We start from the raw sequence: 19,833 nt of genomic DNA on the forward strand, positions 1-19,833 counted from the left end.
TATGATTTCAAATATATGTCAATATGACTTATATTTCAAAGACATCAGCCTCTTTGTATTCTAATAAACTTCAGGATGCTGTAAAGTTAAGCTCATTATGGTTCATCCTTTATCAGTACAACCCTGTAATTCTAGACGAATTAAGGCACAAAAATCTGTCAAGAGTCAAAAGTCAGACTTAAGGGCTACATATTGTGAATTCATCAACCCACATCTGACTTTTATAAGTTCATTTTGGCTGAAGAAAATAAAACCTAGAGATAAAGTACTGGCTTTTTCCCTGCATTTACTTTCCATTCTAAAAAAAGATTTATTTTTATTTATTTATACCTGAATGTTATGTATGTTTGCCACATATGTGCAGGTGCCTTTAGGGGCTGAAAGAGGGCCACAGATACCCTTGATCTAGAGTTATCGGTGGGTACTGGGAACCCAACTCAGGTCCTCTGGGAGTATAATAACCATTCTTACCACTGACTCATCTCTCCAGACATCCTTCCCCTCAGCATTTTATAAATAGAGCTGAAACTTCACCCTTCCTCCTACTAATTTGAATGTATTAAGTTGGCATTTAATTCTGGAGCACAGCAAGTATTGTTTATACAGAAAAAGGCAGTTAGCAGAGAAGCTTTTTAAAGACAGCCTCATGCAGTTCTTTGGTTCAATAATAATTATTTACTTAATGCTTCTACGGCAGATAAAGTGCTGAGAAAAGAAAAGGCAAATACAAATAAAATGTATTCTGTTCTTGAGGCTTTTAAAAATGTAGAAGAGAGAAACTGAATAGATTATTTTGCAGTAGTATTAAAAAGTCATGCATGGGGCACAAAGGGAGCACAGAAGAGGACTCAGTCCTACACTCAGAATAAGCTTCTTGCAGCATTAAAATATGAGCCAACTCAGAGAGAAAGAGTCTACAACCAGTGGGCACAGAACACGCAGCTACATTCTCAGCTTTAACAATATATTTAGACATTCAAAAATGGCCACACATTAAACCCTAAATAAATTTTGAGCCAATCTTAAAGCATTGGTATCTGATAGCTTATATGGTTAAGTTAGGTTAGGCTTAGTATCAGAAGACATCTTATTTAGAAACATTGTTTTAAATGACTCCTAGGTTAAAAAAATAAAAAGAAATTTAAACAGTTAGAATAGATAATAATGAAATTTGCATTTACTGAAACTTATGAGGTGCAGCAAAAGCATTTTTTGGAGGGAAATGCATATTTTTCAGATTTAATATAAATGGAAAAAACCCCCACTAAATGCAAGAAACTTCACATTCAAATAAAGCAAAACAAACTAATATCACCAAAAAAATGCAAAATAAAAATAAGTGTAGAAAATGTCAATCCACTCCAACGTGGTTCTCAAATGTCAGTTAAACAATGCTCCATCCTTCCACACCCCTATCCATGCTTTAATCCCTGGGATGTGCATACTTCTCTAATATGGTTAAAAAGAAACCTGCAGTTGTGAGTAAACCGAGATTTCTGAGACTGACAGATTAACCTGGATTATCTGGCTGAACTAAAAATGAATTCTTGTTCCTAAGTGGATAAGAATGTGAAAAGAACACCACAACAGGGTAAGGGGACAGCAGACCCTGGTGTGTCACAGCCAGGAACCAATTCAATCAGCTTGATGGGGAGGTGAAAGGTACGGAGGCATTTGCTCAAATATAATTCTGCAAGTGCGTATCAAGGTGTTCTGAATGAGATCAGTCAGTAGAGTGAGAAAAGCAGACCAACCTTCATAATGTAAGATTTCATCCACTCAAGCAGAGACCTCAGTGGACATAAAACTGCACAGGGGATTTTCTCTCTCTGATGGTTTCTTTTGGGGCATAGATGCTTTCATGCTCTCAGACTAGAACTGAAACACTGACGATTGTTGATTCTTCTTCTCCTGACTTGTTTTAGAAACTTACATCCTCAGCTTTCCTGAGTCTTAGGGCTTTGTACTGTGGTTACAACTACAGTTTCAGCATTCTTGGGTCAACTTGGTGATCATGTGATCCAACTCCATATATGCAGTACTAATATTTAGGTTAATATATAATGTATAACATGTTAATTAGCATGTATAGTAAAATTACATACATGTTTTTATCCCTTCTCCCTTTGGTTATTTTCCTAGAGAACCCACATTGCTATATTCCAAATTTGGGAAGATGCTAGAATCTAGAAGATGCAAGAAATGAATTTTTTCACTGAGTTTCCAAAAATAATGTAACCTCACTGTCACCCTGACTTTTGTCCTCCTCGTAAGGTTTGTTGCAAGGAACTTGCTTCTAAAACTGAAACTCAACAAATCTGTGTCATTTTAAGCCTCTATATTTGCCATACGTTGTTATAAAAGACATGGGAAATTATTACTACAACTGATGAAACAAAAAACCATGATAAATTGATCATTAAAAAGAGAAGAAAAATATGGCATGGGATAGTAATTGACTGGAGAGGATGCCAATATCAAAAATTAGTTCAACAATAGGATCAGCTTTATAAATGTAAACTCAAGACCATTACTGAAATTGCAGAAACCCTAAGATGATTGTTCTTATTTATAAGAAAAGGACAAATTTGAACAGTGTTAGAAACTTTAAAATTTTTGAAAAGTTTTCTGCAAAGATCCACCAAATATTTATTTAAAAAATTAAAAGCTTCAGTCACATATACATTATTCCAAAGCATCAGAGTGAATATTGCCCAATGAATCTGGTAAAGTCTTAACCTTACACTAAAACAACCCTCAGGCTGGAAAGTAAAGAAAAATTGTAAACTAGGCTTGAACATAAAAAAAAAATTAAATAAAATGTTAGCAACAGAATAAAAAAATATATTAAAAAGAAAATACATCATGATCAAATGGGCTAATTCCCAAGAATAAAAGTTGAACTAACAAGACTCATTAGGATAGCCTACATCCTCTTCCTCTGTGGGCTGGCATGCTCCACCCACTAGGGGGAAATAATCAAAGAGCTGGCAACAGAGTCCATATCAGAGACAGCCCCTGCTCCCATTACTAGGGAACCTACATGGAGACTGGGCTGCCTACTGGCTATGTTTGAAAATTAGTTTGAAATGTACAGGAGAAAAATAAATTATAAATGATTATCATTGGGGCTAGAAAAATCTTGTGATGTAATTCAACACTTTTTTCAAATTTTTATTAACAGAAAGGCATTTGATAAACATATAAACAAGACATATAAAGAAACACTCAAAATATAAAACATAATAAAGAGTTAAAATCATTTCTTTTAAATCAAGTATAAGACATGGAAAGTGCTAACTACTCTTTGCATTTAATATTTTCCTGGAAACTCTGAAGAGCAAATTTAGTACAGCAAGAATGATTTATAAATTAAAAGGACTGAAACGAAAGAAATAAATCTATCATTACTCTTGCAGAAAACATAAAATAATATATAGAAAATTTATTACAATTGTAAGGGTATCCAGCAAGTTTGCCAGACACAACATCAATTATAAAGCCAATTGCAATTCTATGTAACAGTATCAGTTAGAAAATAAAAATTTTAAATATCATTTATTAAAGTGGGAAGAAAAATATAATGTCCTAGGAATAAAATATATAAAATATCTTTAAAGAGAAAATTATGAAACTTTATTAAGACTATCAATGAATACAACTGAAAGACACCCTCCATGTTTTAAATTTGACCCAAACACTTCTATCAGTTCAGAATAATGCAAGTCAGTGATACATGTTTTTTAAAATAAATATTTGAAAGAGTCCAATTCCTTCTCCCAAGAATTAAGCTTTGACAACGCATTTCCACCAAGCTTTGTCAAATTGTAAGAATAATTTATATGCTAATGTGAAAAGTTTTGAACATTTCTGAGGAAAATTTATGAAAGATAACACATATATTTCTGAACATAAGGAGAAATAAATAAGATCTGGAGGAAAAGGATGCACAGTCACTCCCCCGTGGCTGCAAGAGGGCATGGCAAAGCTTTGTCATGATTGCTCAGTGGCTAACAGGAGCACCACCATTGCAGCTCTCAAGAAAGGCTGAAAAAGCTGAGGAAAACCACTTGCTGACTGGGAGATGGTTCTAGTCCCCTTGTGCATTCCGAAAAAAAAGCATATTTTGTCAGGAGTAACTCTGAAACTCTGCTGGGATTCAGCATCCTTAGAGGCAGAGACATGACTGACCTTATTAAGGAAATGACCGAAATCTTTGCCATACCCACTCATCAATACCCTGTCTGGGTTGTTAAAGGACAGTTGATGGCTAATCCCAACTGCCAACTTGATTTGGTCTGCACCCAACTAAAAGGCCCTCCTCTGGATAGGTCTGTAAGGACAACCCCTGAAAAAACTGACTGAGTGATATAGGCTTTCCTCCAGGGTTGGCAGCACTTTCTGGCCCAAATTCAGATATAAGGTACCCAAGGGAAAAACTACTACTTGCTTTTCTGCCTTCACTTCTTGCTGGCATGTATCCTGCTGTTTCTGCAGCCATCCTGTTCTGCCATTACAACTCAGCTTGTCTGGGCTTCCAACATGGTTGAAGTCCAGTGGCTGTGATCCTCCAGGACATTAGCAACAGATAAGAACTGTTCAGAGGCCCTAGCCTATCAGGTCTTATCAAGACTGTCTTTCATTGTCTTCCTGTGTGGCCTGGAAAGGCTACTCCCCCATCAGGGGGAGGTGATCAAAGAGCCAGCCACTGAGTTCATGTCAGAGACAGTCCCTGTTCACCTTACTAGGGTACCCACTTGGACTCTGAGCTGCCATGGGCTGTATCTGTGCAGGGGTTCTAGGTTATCTCCACGGTTGGTCCTTGGTTAGAGTATTAGTCTCAGAAAAGACCCCTGGGCCCAGATTTCTTGGTTTTGTTGCTCTCCTTGTGGATCTCCTATCCCCTCCATAAGGTCTTTCTATCTGCCCCTTCTTTCATAAGATTCCCTGCACTCTGCCCAAAGTTTGGCTATGTCCCTCAGCATCTGCTTTGATACCCTGCTGCTTAGAGTCTTTCAGAAGTCCTCTGTGGTAGGCTCCTGCCCTGTTCCCTGTTTTCTCCCTCTTCTGATGCCCATCCCCTTTGCCTTTCTGAGTGAAGATTGATCATCTTACCCAGGATCCTCCTTCTTGCTTAGCTGCTTTAAGTGTACAGATTTTGGTATGTTAATTTTATATTGTATGTCTAATATCCAGTGGACTTGGAGAGGGACATGGGAGGAGATGAGAGAGGGAGGGTGGGATTGTGGAGAAATGGGGGAGGGGCTGCAGCTAGGATACAAAGTGAGTAAACTATAATTAATATAAAAATAATGAAAATTTTAAAAACGAAAAATGATGCTATGAAAATGCGCCATCTAACAAATGCTCTTACCATCACAGGTATCCTTAAAGATGCAAAACAACCTGTAGAGAAAGGGAATACCATGAATATAAATAAAGTGTTAAAACCTTAAAAAAAAATTGCTGAGGCAAGCATTCAGCCTCATGGACTAACCAGCCATTGGGGTCTCAGCTTCTCCAGAGTACAGACAGGTGCTGTTAGATTATCCAGCCAGTTGCGAGAAAGTGATCTTTAAAATAATGTATTCATCCTAATGTTCTTCTTTTGGCTACTAAAAAAAGGATGCAAATTTCACTCTCTGTGCATTTCAGTAATATGTCTCACCATCACCCACACTTTGACATTATAGAACTTTAGTTACCATTCAGAATGTAACACAATTTAACCTTCATCTATTACTTGTTGACTCTAACCTTTTAGAAAAATGTTGAGAATAGTTGGAATATTTTTATAAAACACTATAACTTGTCTTATCAAATAAAAAAGTACAAGAATACAATATGGTGACAGTGTCCTCTGGATACAAGAGGACCTTTGCATTCAAGAGCCTACAGACCTACACAAGATTGAGCCAGTCACCTTAGCATGGAGAGAGAGGGACTCAGGAGCTCTGACCCCTGACTGAGGAGCTGTGGAGAGCTGGTGGTTTCTGGCAAAAGGACAGTTGGTTTTCTGTATTCAGCCATACTCTAGTGGATGGCCCCATACCCAGGAGTTTATGGTAGCAAAAATTGGATTCAATTGGTTTCAAAACTAAAAGGATACAGGAAGTCGGATGGGGTTAAAAACATAGGGGTGGATCTTAGAGGAGTTAGGAGTGGAGCAAGAATATGATCAAAATGCAATGCAATTTCCAAGGAATTCATAAAAATGTTGTATAGAGTAATAACTTGTCTTATCAGACAAAATTTATGAAAGTACAGTAATGGTCACAAAAGATGCAGTGCTTGGATGGAAAATTTGTCAAAGAGAATTGTGTGCTCCTAAAGAAAAATAATTATTCTTTATGAAATTATGTCTAGAAATAGAAATGGCAGAAATGTAACTAATAAATTGAATGCTCAGAAAGCTGATTATATGCAAGAGCAATGTTGAAATCTAATATTTACCTCATACCACACATAAGACTTAATCTCAAATAGATTAAAAAATTTGAGTAAGGATCCAGCACAGCAGCACAACCTGTGATTCCAGCATGTAGCCCTAGGAGATAGGGGCAGGAAGACCATGAGTTCAGGTTAGCTTTATTTACACAGTGAGTCTGAGGCTGTGCTGTGCTACATGAGAGCCTATTCCAACAAGGAATTAAGCAAAATTAAAGTTGGCACTTTTAGAAGATATTGTAAGAGATCTTTAGTTTTCTGACCTTGACTACGGGGAGGAAGAGGTAAAAATTGGCAGACAAATCAAAATGACTACCATATAATAACAGCATCTCTTGATTAAGACATTCATGATATAATAATGCAAACCACGCAATGTATAATTAGGATTCGAAATATATAAAATATCCCACAAATCAAAAAATGCATAAAAATAATCAAAGACCTAATGGCATTTGGGGAAATGGGAAAAAGAAAGCATGAATGATGAATAAACAAGTGAAAAGACATTCCACCATGCATATTTATTTATTTGCAAAAGATAAAAGACTAGCAATATTAAAACAGCTGTCAGATCATTCCTACACTGTGAGGGTCATGCATACCAATAAAATATACTAGGAAAGTCTTGCAAGATGTGATATATTGCACTTCTTACAACTGATGAAGTGTCCAATCCTAGGCAAATACTCCACAGAAACATCCTCATATGTGCTCCAGCACAAAATGTCAATAACTCCACAGCAGCAATGCCATTTTTAGCAAAAATACTGGCAATATCCAGATCCATGCATGCAGGAGACAAATTCAGATGGGCTTCTAAACCTGCTTACTATGAGATGGGCTTGATGAAGTGCACCTGCAATCTTAGCACTTGGAAAGCTGAGACGGGAGGATTACAAGTTTGAGGGTAAACCTGGGCTACAAAACAAGACCACTTCTGAGAAACAAACCAAACCAAACTTCTTACTGTAAAAGTAGTGATAACTTTTTCAGCTGTAAGTTACAACAGTCAGTGCCGGGACTTCACACACCATGCATCCCTAAATGATAATAATAGAGCTTAGGAGCTAAAACACATTACAAATGTGCTAAATAAATGAGATGCAGACAAAACATGGGATGGAGACTAGCCTCAAGGAGAAGAGAAGGATGGCGTACAAGAAGGCAAATTGGACAATCCATTTAAAGACATTATTTCTGATACACTCACGGCCACTAGTTTCCTGGTTACTTGTAGTTTTCACTCTTTTCAAAGTGTGTTTTATGCTCATTGTATAAGGAAGCTGTATGTCTTGGAGGTTACTTGGACCAGGTAGGTAGAATGAACAGCTTCAGCAAAGGCACAGGACTGTCACAGAGCTCCATGCTTGGGAAGGATATAAACTGAGAGAAACTAAAGGAGAGTGCATAGTGAATGAAGAAAGGGGGGCTGATGCAAAGTCAGAGAGGAAGGGTTTAGTCAGAAAGCCTTTTAAACAGTGCAGTGTTTACACTTTCTGCAGCAAATGATAAAAAAAAATAATTGCCATGAATGACTTTTGAATGGAGAATGGCTTAGTCATGGTTCACTGTAAGTAAATTACTACAGTAGCAACCTAATGGAGAGCCGAGTTTCTCAACAATGGTGCACAATAAACCTGAGGGGGGGAGTCCTGATACACAGCTCCCTCAGGCTTTGTTCTAGTTGCTCAAATATAATGAAAGAATTCATGGGAAAGGGTATTTGTCTCACATGTCACCAACAGAAGAATAAAGTAGATAGGAACAATCACAATGGTGATGATAGAAGGCATATTTCTAAGATGATGTCTGACTTCTGCTTTGTGACATTCATACTCTTCAGTGTGTGGTGATGTGGTTGTTTTTTTTTTTGATGAATAATATATGAAGAAGGTGGGAGAATCTTACCTGCTGAGAGAGATAGTCTCTTCATCCCTTCTCTCTCCTTATCTTCATCCTTCCTCACTCTGACAAATCCTTCTCCCACATAGAGATTTGTATTATAGAAAGACCCATGTGTGTAAAGAACTGAGACGTATTGTTAATTGTCCACCGCTGTGACAAGACACCTGCCATTTACAATGGAAGAAGAGGGCGGATTTGTTTTGACTGTTATTTTCAAAGGTTTTAATACACTGTCAGGATGCATTACTCTGAGCACGAGGAAATGCAGTGTCACAGCAACTGAAGTATGTGTCAGCGGCTGCTCACATCATGGAAGCCAGGAAGCAGAACAGTTATGAAAGGATGAGGTTGGCAAGCCAGGAACAAAATGTAGTTAGTCTTCGGGGATCTGGTGTATATGTCCAAGGTTCTAGATTTGGTTCCCAGCACAACATGAGAATGTATTTGTAAGCAGTTTTATAAGCACTGTCAGAGACATATAGTAATGTATTGCTGTCTAAAGGTATAGGTGCCACCAACCATGGAATGCAGGCAGCCTAGGGCGATTAAGAAGCATGTAAAGCAGATTCTGGAAGAAATCCAATTATGTTGTGTATTGTAGACCAACGAAACCTACTTCGTATTTTTGACACCCAGCATTGCAATGCAGCCTATTTGTATTATCTAAGTCGGAATGTATATGGTAATTTGTTTCTACACAAAGAAAAATCATGGAGTGATCATAATATCAGTGCTAATAGAGAAAGTGACAATGATAAAACAATGTAAGTGGCATCACCATTTGCTTAGTGTTTATTGAATAAAATGAGTTTGAAATGCATTATGGGTGTTACACTGTAAAAGAGCCAAGTAGCTAACAAAGTGCATCTTACTACATTCCTACCTCAGATGCAAAGCAGCTTCAGAAGTGTTCGTAGAATCACCCCTGCTTTGGAAATAAAACACATACCTTAAAAATAAATATTACTCGTCATTGTGTCAAATTGTCTTCTGCAGGACTTTGGAAATGCTTGTCCAGGAAAGTGAGAGAGCTGCTTCACAGAAAATGGGAAATACTTTTCTTCCCAGTTTACTTTCTGAGCAGAAGGATTTGATGGAACAATGCAACCTTGCTTCTTGGAAGAAATTCTCATTTAATTTCTAACAGGAGTGGAAGAGGTCATGTGCTCACTTTGGTGGTGCTATCATTGCTAAAATCGATTTCATAACTGCCCTCATCAGACGCTGTAGCCTGCTGCTGGAGCCCTTTCATAGAAACAGTTACTAATCCACTAAGATTATTTTAATTTTCAAAAGCACCCAACAACCCAATTAAGAATGATGATTGCTTGCTATCAATCCCTCAGAAAATTTTCTAAACACATTGACCCTCAGTGGCATCATTGAGGGGATTTTTAGTCTTTTAGTTTTCCAGTTTCAGCTCCAGAATGACTTTATGTGATAAGTGTCCTTGTTAATCCATATTATTTCCTCTTTAAGAATGAAAAAACTACAAGCTGAGAGCCACAATTGACCAAATAAAAATGTAAGCTGAAACCAGCCAGCCACATTCTCTACTTTAAACCATCATTGTATACCATCTTCCAGAACTTTCACTCAGGACTCCCTGGATTTAATAATTTTATAATATACAGTGATTATTTAATTATATTATAGAGGACTTGGAATCACAAAATAAACTGACTTTAGTCAAATAGAGCATGCCACCTTTCTTAGAGTCTTTCCTCTAAAATATTGGATTAATGAACATGAATTCATTGAGAGTGTGATACTTTACACTGTTTCAAAACATACCTTATTTTCTTTCAAATTATATCATCTCTAAAATTAAATACACTGCTGTCAAGAAATTAGCAGTTTCTTTGAGTATGGGTCTCTCCCTGAATCTGAGGCTTTTTTTTTTCTTTATGAGAGTACAGGCAGGAAGCCCCCATAATTTTCCTGTTTTTGCATACCTTGTAGCTGGGGTTCTGGCATGTGCAGCACAGCAGCTTGTTATGTGGGTGCTGGAATCTGAACTCTGCTGGTCATGATTGTGTAGCTAAGCCATCTCTGTAGCCTTCATTCACGTTCTTGATGGCTCATGTACAGATACTGACATAGCATGAGCTTCACCCAGTCCCAGACAAATGCACATGAGTCTGAGACCTGTTTAAGAAGTTTTAGCAATTCTTTCAATATGTAGACGCTCATTGGTAATCTGGAATACTCAATTAAACAACTCTGATGGATTTCTTTCAATAAGTATAAAGTGAAAGACTTTTTAGATGGTAAGAAAGCATTGAGTCTCAGCTAACTTAGTTAATAATTTTCTTTCTAAAATAAAACGGGGTGCAATTTTTAACAGATTTTATTAAATGCAGCAACTGGAGAAACATTAGTCTGCAAAGTAAAATATATTGCAGAGCTTGTTAAGACTTGATTCTATGAAGTACAGCAAATGAGAGGAGAGTGAGTACACTTTCTTGTATTTAATTAACCACAAAAGTATGTGACTTTCTTAGACTTAAATATTAGCTATTTTCTAAACATTGTTAAAAAGGAAGACAATCAACATTTCATAATTTGCAAATATTTGCTGAAAATAACTTTAGGAAAGAAGTCTCTGTAATAATTTAAGAAGTGAGAACACACTGGAGCATGCTGTCTTCAGAAGGATTATTTTTAAAAAATATTAGGCTGAATGGTTAAGTTCTACAGTGGCCATTCAAGTAGTGTCTCTACTTTCTTCTTCCTACACCCTTGCGATCTCCATCACTCTACTTTAGCAAACATTTACTTTGGCTCTCTTCCTAGTGGGCTACAACTTTTTTGGGAGAATTCCTATCTTTTCTTCCAAAATAATAAGGACAAATACCCAATGTAATAGGGCTATATAAATGCTTTCAGAACAGAGAAAGGAAAGGAAAATCCATGACTTAAGCACTGACTTCATTTTTCCTGTAACAAGTGTTGTTATGCTAACATGTTTGTGGATCCCATTCTGGTTTCCAAAAGATGGAGTAAGGACTTGAGAAATAACCATTTCCCATCACTCCCAACAGGCACTTAAAAGCTTCCACAAGATGGATTTCTCTTAATTGTCCCCAAACTTGAGAGTGATATACTAGTTTCATTAAGTGGATTTAGGCATATTACAACTAATTGAATTTTCTCCTGATCAGCCCATGCAATTAGTACACAGTGTCTGGAAAATCATGTGGTGGGGAAGCCATGAGAGAGACCCTCAACATTTCACATTTAAGTGGTGCTTTAATTCTTGCACATTTTTCTCACAGAGCTTCATTAACATTGCTAAGATGATAAAGTAAATCATTGTTATGCAGTAGGAACAGCTAAAAATTGAAATTACAATTAATTCTTTTCTTCCTTGGATTTTCCACAATTATAATGGAAGTTCTTTTTCTTGCTTATCTTTTCAACGAACTAAGCACATCCTGCTTAGTCCATAGTTTTAGTATTAGCCCAACTACTCTTACAATTTGCTCTTCATTGTTGTGATAAACACATTAATGGAAAGCAGCTTTCGGAATAAAGTGTTTACTTTCTTTCACAGGTCATAGTCTTTCACTGAAGAAAGAGCAATAACTCAAGGCACAAACGAAGAGGCAGGAACTGAAATAGGCCAACAATGGATGCTGTTTAGTCTTGCTCCCTATGGCTTATTCTATATGCTTTTCTACACATTCCAACACTACCTGTCCAGGGGTATTACAACCTACTTTCATATCAATTACTGAACCATTTCATATCAATCACTAATCAAGAAAATACTCTATAGACTAACTCAAAGGCCAATATAATCTCAATTGCGATTTCTTTTTCCCAGATATCTCTACGTTTACAGTTGACAAATCCTTTGCCATTATGTCCCTGGGTGTCTAGACGCATAGGCACAGATTTTGAATTTTTTTTTTTCCTTTTTACACCACTCTTGAGAGTTAAGTGCATGAATATGCATACATATACTCAATACTACAATCTGTCAGGAAGTCCTACTGAATCCTAAATTCCTCAGAATATCTTCACACTTTTGCCCTAGCCATGTTGTATTTGTAATTGGTTCATCATTTGTCCAGATTAATTTTCAGAATCCTTACTATTCCCCAGAAACTGAGGCAACCTTAATTCACTGGGCAATATACAATCAGTTTTCTTCTAAAAACTTAAATAAGATTTTCTTACTTTCCTGACCAAAACCTTCTAATTTCTTTTTTTCTTAAAAATAAAGAAGATATCTAGTTTCTACTTCAAATATGGAAAGTTGAAAAACACGCATTTCTCACTTTTACAGCGAAAAATACTGAACAATTTGTAAAGTTTCATCTTTTCTCAATCTGTAGAAACAAATAAGATTGTAAAACACTCACTACTATATTTCAGGAGAGAGAGAGAGAAAGAGAGAGAGAGAGAGGGAGGGAGGGAGGGAGAGATCACTCTGGAGAACAGGTGAAAATTCTTGTGACAGACACCAGATGTCACCCTATCAAGGAAAAAGACAACACAAAATGGCGCCTAATTGCCAACAGCAAAGAGCATGAGTATCTTTCTAAAATCTTGCTTAGTATACCTCAGATGTTAGCCAAGTTTATTTAGTATCTTCCCAATAATGTCTGCTGAAATGAAGAAAGGAAATGTTGCCAATTTTTAGGTGTAAACTTATTTATTAACATTTACTATTTCACTTTACATGATATTCTGTTTCCAACCAAAATTAATAAGACATACAGAAAACAAGAAAAAAATTTAAGAGATAGAGCAATCAATAGAATTGATGCAGCTATAACACAGGTATTAAGAAAGGGGAAAAATTGATGCGACCTTAAGCTTGATAATAAATATTGAGATATAATCAAATTCTGAGATATAATTAAAATATGTATGTATGAAAGAGATTGTCAACAGAATTAAAAGATGAGATATAGGTTAAGTGAGCTTTTTTCAAATCACATAATAGATAAAGAACCTGCTAGAACATATAGACATTTCCTCAAATTCAGCTATAGAAAGCATAATTTCAATTAAAAATGGGCAAAAGTATAAACACGTACATCTCCAAAGACATTCATTTACAAATACACAAGTGAAAAGACAACAGCATGAGTCAGTAAGGAATGTAAGTCAAATCTACAATGGTATGATAGGTTTATGTTAAACAGATGGGAGATGGACCTGACAATGAAATACTGATAAGGAGGCACAAATGTTAAGATTCATTAATGGTCTGAATTAGAAAATTCTCTGTCACTTCAGAAAACTGTTTGTCAATTTCTTGGTAAATATGCATACACTTATCTTATGAATGATAAGGGGCACCTCTCCTCAAATATGACTAATGAATGGAAAGCTTTGCTTATATAAAAGCCTGTACATATAAACTCTTGTTCATTTCATTTATATTACCAACAGAATCAACACGATATTCTTTAGCAGGTGACTGGATAAGATATGATCAATTGGGGTACATACGGATAATGGAATATTATTCAACAACAAAAAAGAAAGAACCCATTGACTCGGATATTGCCAGGGATGAACCTTCCATGCATTGTTCTCGTGGTTAAATCAAGGTCCAATAAGAACTCTGTACAGTTTGTAATTCTGTTTTCATGGGATTGTGGGGAAGGTGAAACTATAAAGACAGTAAGAGATTAATAGATGACATGTATTGAGTGAAAGTTTGACCACAAAGTGTCACACTGATTAATTTTAGGACAGTAAAACAATGGCATGCAATATTTTGACAGAAGACACACAATTCTGTGCATTTGTAAAAATCCACTGAAAATATACAACAGAGAAACCTAAGTATATGCAACTTAATTACATTTCCTCTGGCATATCATGGGATCCCAGGATCAAATGCATACTAAGATAAATGAAGTTACTGTATTACAAATGCATGACATTGTCTCACTTAAAAGAGTGGTAGGAAAAAAATGAGCTGACCTAAGCAATTTCGGAAATATTATTTCGACTGGATTTTGAAAAGTTGAAGATGAAAGGTATACACTAATTCTGTAGTCTAGTGTAAGATTCATTTTTCACCGGGGTATAGTTTTGCAATTCAGAATCTGCTACAGTGGAGCTAAATACAAAAAGATATTACAGAGGGCAGAATCCAGATTTCCTACTGTCATAAAAATAGGAGTTAGCAATAAGTAAAGGAAGAGAGAGGGAACGGAGACTACTGTATGGGTGCTGTCTTAGAGCTGGGCATATCAGGATGGACTCATGTTAATGTTTATGTTGCCTACGTATTACCTCTATCTGTCTATTGTTCATCTATTTATAATTTATAAATGATCTGTGTATTTCTTTACTCTACCAGATAGACAATAGATGTTCATAACTTGCATATATTTCCCAACTCTACTGGGACTTGGGAAGACACCCTAGCATCGCCCAGCAGTGACATGCACACCCTGCCCAGGCAGTGGAATGATACCATAGAACCATGTAGTAAAGGAAGCCACTGCTCCCTGCATAAATGTCTGATTCCAGGAATGAAAGAAATGCAATACAGGATAAGCCTGGAGAATAATCCGTATTCTTATCTTTGTACATGCGCATGCGCATGTATTTGTGTGCACACTTCTGTGTGTGAACACAGGAGCACACGCAGCAGAGAAGGCCTGTGGTAATCAGAGGACGACCTCGAGTGGTGGTTGAGACTCATATTCCACTGTGTTAGAACAGGCTTACATAGTCACTGATGTTCTGCATTCCAGTTGGCATTCTGCATTCCAGTGATCAAAAAGCATGCAACAAAATCCTTGTCAGAGGTAACCTTTACCTAACTGCTCTTACAAGGGGACCCAATTAAGACCAAGCTGCCCATGTTTATAGCCACTTTATTTACAATAGCCAGAAACTGGAAACAACTCACATGTTCTTCAACTGAAGAATGGATAAACAAACTGTGATACATTTACACAATGGAATACTACTCAGCTGTTAAAAACAAAGAAAAATGGGGGCGGTGCTGTCTGACCAATCAAAGCTCAACCTAATAGCTCTGACCACAGCTCCTGACGCTGGCTGAGCTCAGAGTGCCAGCTGCTGCCCCTGTTGCTGCACCAGGGCGCACCTGCTAGCTGGCTATCTCAAGGTACCTAACTTGCTCAGGACTCCCGGGCCTGGAGAAGGAAGCCTCCTGGGGTGACTCGCCACCTCCCCTTAGGGAGGCTTTGATGGGACTGGGTTCCCTCTGAAGCCACCATTGCTGTGGGGCTGAGCTGAGCAGGGCACAGGGGACAGGAGAGTGACAATGATGTGACTCCTCTATTGGGGATTCAAGAGCTTTCTGTGGAACCCGAGTTCCACCAAGTGGTAAGAGTGATGACCATCCTTTTCCTTACTATGGTTATTTCATACTTCGGTTGCATGAAGGCTGCGCCTATGAAAGAAGCAAACGTCCACGGACAAGGTAACTTGCCCTGCCCTGGTGTGCGGATCCCATGGGACTCTGGAGAGGGTGAATGGACCCAGGGCAGGTTCGAGAGGGTCTGACGACATCTCTAGCTAACACTTTTGAACACGTGAATCGAAGAGCTGCTGGATAAGGACCAAAAGGTTCGGCCCAAAGAAGAAAACCATAAGGATACGGACTTTTACCCTTCTCAGGGTGATGCTCAGCAGACAAGTGCCTTTCTGTCCTCCTCTGCTCTTTCTGCTGCAGGAATACAAATATTACCTGGATGCCGCAAACATGTCTAAGAGGGTTCGGTGCCACTCCGACCCTGACCGCCACGGGGAGTTGAGCGTGTGTGACAGTATTAGTGAGTGGGTCACAGCAGCAGATAAAAGACGGCAGTGAACACGTCGGGTGGGACTGTCAGGATTCTGGAGAAAATCCCTGTATCAAAAAGCCAACTGAAGCAGTATTTCTAGGAGACCAAGTGTAATCCCATGGGTTACACGAAGAAAGGCTGCAGGGCATAGAGAAAAGTCACTGGAGTTCACAATGCCGAACTACACAGTCGCATGTTTAGGCGCTCACTATGAAAAGCAAAAAGAGAATTGGCTGGCGATTCATAAGGATAGACACTTCCTGTGTATGCACACTGACCATTAAAAGAGGAAGATAATGGATTTATGTTGTATAGATTACATTGAGACAAAAATTACCTATTTGTATATATACATAACAGGGTAAATTACTCAGTTAAGAAAAACATAAATTTATGAACTGCATGTATAAATAAAGTTTATACAGTACAGTTGTTCCACGATCTATTTATTGGACATATGCATGACCAGAAAGGAAACAGTCATTTGTGCACAACATTAAAACTCAGCATTACATTTCTTGATAACATTGTGGATTGTTGCCATTGTCAAGAATTGAAAACAAAAAGTTTAAATTAATAATAATAATAATAATAATGATAATAATAAATTGCATGTTGCTTTAATTCCGAAATGATAATAAACTGTCCCTCTTCCAGAAAACAGACTAAGAAACAAAAACAAAAATTTGAACCAAAACATTCCATTTACATTTTAGACACTAAGTACCTTTGCTCTTGTTAGTACTCTGTTTTACTGTTTTCCACTTCTGATAGCATTGGAATTAAAACAATGTCAAGATGCAAAAACAAAACAAAACAAAACAAAGCAATGAAATTTGCAGGAAAATGGATGGAACTACAAAAGAACATCCTAAGAGAGGTAACCCAGACCCAGAAAGATACACATGGTCTTATGTACTCACTTATAAGTAGATATTAGCCATAAAGTACAGGATAACCATACCGCAATTCATGGACCCAGTGGAGACAAGGAAGACCCAAGGGTGGATGCTAGAGTCTCAGGCAGAAGGGGAAATAAATAGAAAGTGCTTGAAGAGAGGGAACAGGGTAGGAGAGGGAGTACTGAGGGAAAGAGGGTGGGGATCAGATGTAGGGAGAGTGGGAGGGGTAGGATAACTGTACTATTATTGAAAAAAAACTTTAATACAACAGTCTGATGGCGGTATCCCTTCCCTCAACCCCTTCCAGATCTCTACTATCTTCCCGCCCACCTAACCCTTTCTTTTTCTCTCTATTTAGAAAACAGACAAACAAAAAATTGAAGCAAAAAGAGAAAAAAGAATGCATATTTCTTATTTTTCTTCTAGAACATGATACATATTTTATTGTAGACTATTATTAACAGCACTGTGGTTTATCCAAGAAAGCTTTGAAGATGAAAACAGGTACTTTACATGAAGTAAAGCTTGTGGTGGCCTGTTTATCAAGCGATCGAGTTTTCCATCCACAGTAATATGCCATGTTGAAGTCAGAAGTCTAAGATGAGACCATATCATCTTTGTGATGCTCTTCCTAGACTCTAAACTCTAAGCCTGTTGAGGATATTGTATCAGATAATGCTAATGGATGGCTGTCTGACCATTACTCTGATAGTGAGCCAAGACCACAAGAAACAGGGAAAATTTGAGAAATTTAGATTAATCAAGATTAATAATCCTGTGAAAAATGCAACTAGATTCTGGGCTGGAAAAGAATGGCCCATTAGTAGGAAAACAGGTATATTTGAGCAATATGTGTGTATTATTAACAGTATTATATTATTGTGAGTATCTTAGTTTTGATATTTCTCTGGGAAATACATTTAATTTAAATTTATTTATTTTAATCATTTAAAATGAAATTTCTGTATTTGAAATACTGACATCAGTGACTTTTTGAGTATCCAATGTGATGCCAAACTTGTCAATTAATGTTCTGGACTAGCGATTTCTTTTCTGAGGAGACATTTGGAAATAGTCTGCTAACATTTGATTGTCATGACAAATGTAATGCCAAAGTTAGAAAATCTCATTACAGAGGTTTTCTAGGGATATGGCTCCTGGTCAGGTTGTATGGAAACACAGGAAACACATTAGAAATGAAAATGGAACTACTGTTCTCAAAAACTTCCATGCACCGGAATCACCTAGAAATCTATCAATGTCTAGATTGCTGTACCTGCTACAGTGTTTCTGATTTCCTGAGTCCAAGTCAGTGCTGAAATTCACACTTTAAAACATTAAAAGTATTGGAGTTAAAAACATTGGAGGTGTTAAAGAAGGTCATGCATTTCCTACTACCAAGGCTCTCCTTTCCTTGAATCCTTACCTGTTGGCCTTCTAGACAGAGAACATCTATCAACTTCTTACCAGCAATCTTTCTCTCACGGTACTTCTTAGTTCATAGCAGCTTATGTTAGTTAGGTATTCTATTGCTGTGAAGAGATACTATGACCCTGGCAACTCTTTTAAAGGAAATTGTTTAATCAGAGGCCGGCTTACAGTTCAGAGGTTTAGTTCATTGTCATCATGGAGGAAAGCATGGCAGCATGCAAGCAGACATGGTTCTGGAGAAGGAGTTGAGAGTTCTACATTCAGATACAAAGGCAGCATGAAAAGATAGTGACACTGAGTCTGGCTTGAGCCTCTAAAACCTCCAACCCCATCACCAGTGACACCCTTACTCCAATAAGTTCACACCTACTCCAAAAAGGCCACACTTAATTCAAACCACCACACACCTTGTTCAAAAAATCAGAAAAGATGCACAGAAAAAGAAAAGCACAACCTCGGAACCTGCTACCTCTGAAAGCCAGAAGAATACAGGAAACAACCTTGGAACCTGCCACAGAGGGCCTCTGAAGCCTCTGCAGTATAGACTGTCAATGCAGATGCTGAGCCTGATGGCCAACTGAAGGGCAGAGTGAATGGAATTTTATGTAAGAAGTGGGAAATAGTAAGAGCTGGAGGGGACAGGAACTCCACAAGCAGAGCAACAGAACAAGATAATTTGAACACAGGGAACTTCCCAGAGACTCATATTCCAACCAAGGACTATTCGTGGAGATAACCTAGAACTCCTGCACAGATGTAGCTCATGGCAGTTCAGTGTCCAAGTGGGTTACATAATCTGATTGGCCTGCTCGTTGATCACTTCCCCCTGAGGGGGGAGCAGCCTTACCAGGCCATGGTAGAGGACAATGCAGCCAATTTTGATGAGAACTGATAGACTAAGATCAGAAAGGAGAGGAGAACCTCCCCTATCAGTGGACTTGGGAAGTGGCCTGCATGCAGAAAGGGGAGGGAGGGTGGGACTGGGAGGGGAGGAAGGAGGGGCTTATGGGGGGATACAAAATGAATGAAGTGTAATTAATAAAAAAAAAAAAAAAAGAGCAAAGCAAAGCTACAATTTTCAGATACACTAGCCAGAGAGACAGCAGGTCATTTCAGTGAGAGAGAACTAAGGTGCCAATTAGTTGTTTGGTCATCATTTTTTTTTTTTTTTTTGGATAACATGGACAAGAGCTTCATTCTCTGTCACTATTAACAGAGATCTTTTCCTCTACTAAACATTCCTCTCCCTATAATGCATCTGGTTTTAAACATATGTATTATCCATAGGCATAAGATGATAAGTAGGAGATTTTGCCTAAAATTTTATTCAGAGAGTATGCCTTACTATATGC

The 19,833-nt window shown here is 37.7% G+C and overlaps 1 pseudogene; it reads left to right on the forward strand.

The window, feature by feature from the left end:
- The first annotated feature begins 15,681 nt into the window (after positions 1–15,681).
- LOC129690715 (brain-derived neurotrophic factor-like) lies at positions 15,682–16,445 on the forward strand (annotated as a pseudogene).
- Positions 16,446–19,833: the final 3,388 nt, after the last annotated feature.

This window comes from Psammomys obesus, unplaced genomic scaffold, assembly GCF_907164565.1.
Source record: "Psammomys obesus unplaced genomic scaffold, mPsaObe1.curated_primary_1811, whole genome shotgun sequence".
Classification (NCBI taxonomy): domain Eukaryota; kingdom Metazoa; phylum Chordata; class Mammalia; order Rodentia; family Muridae; genus Psammomys; species Psammomys obesus.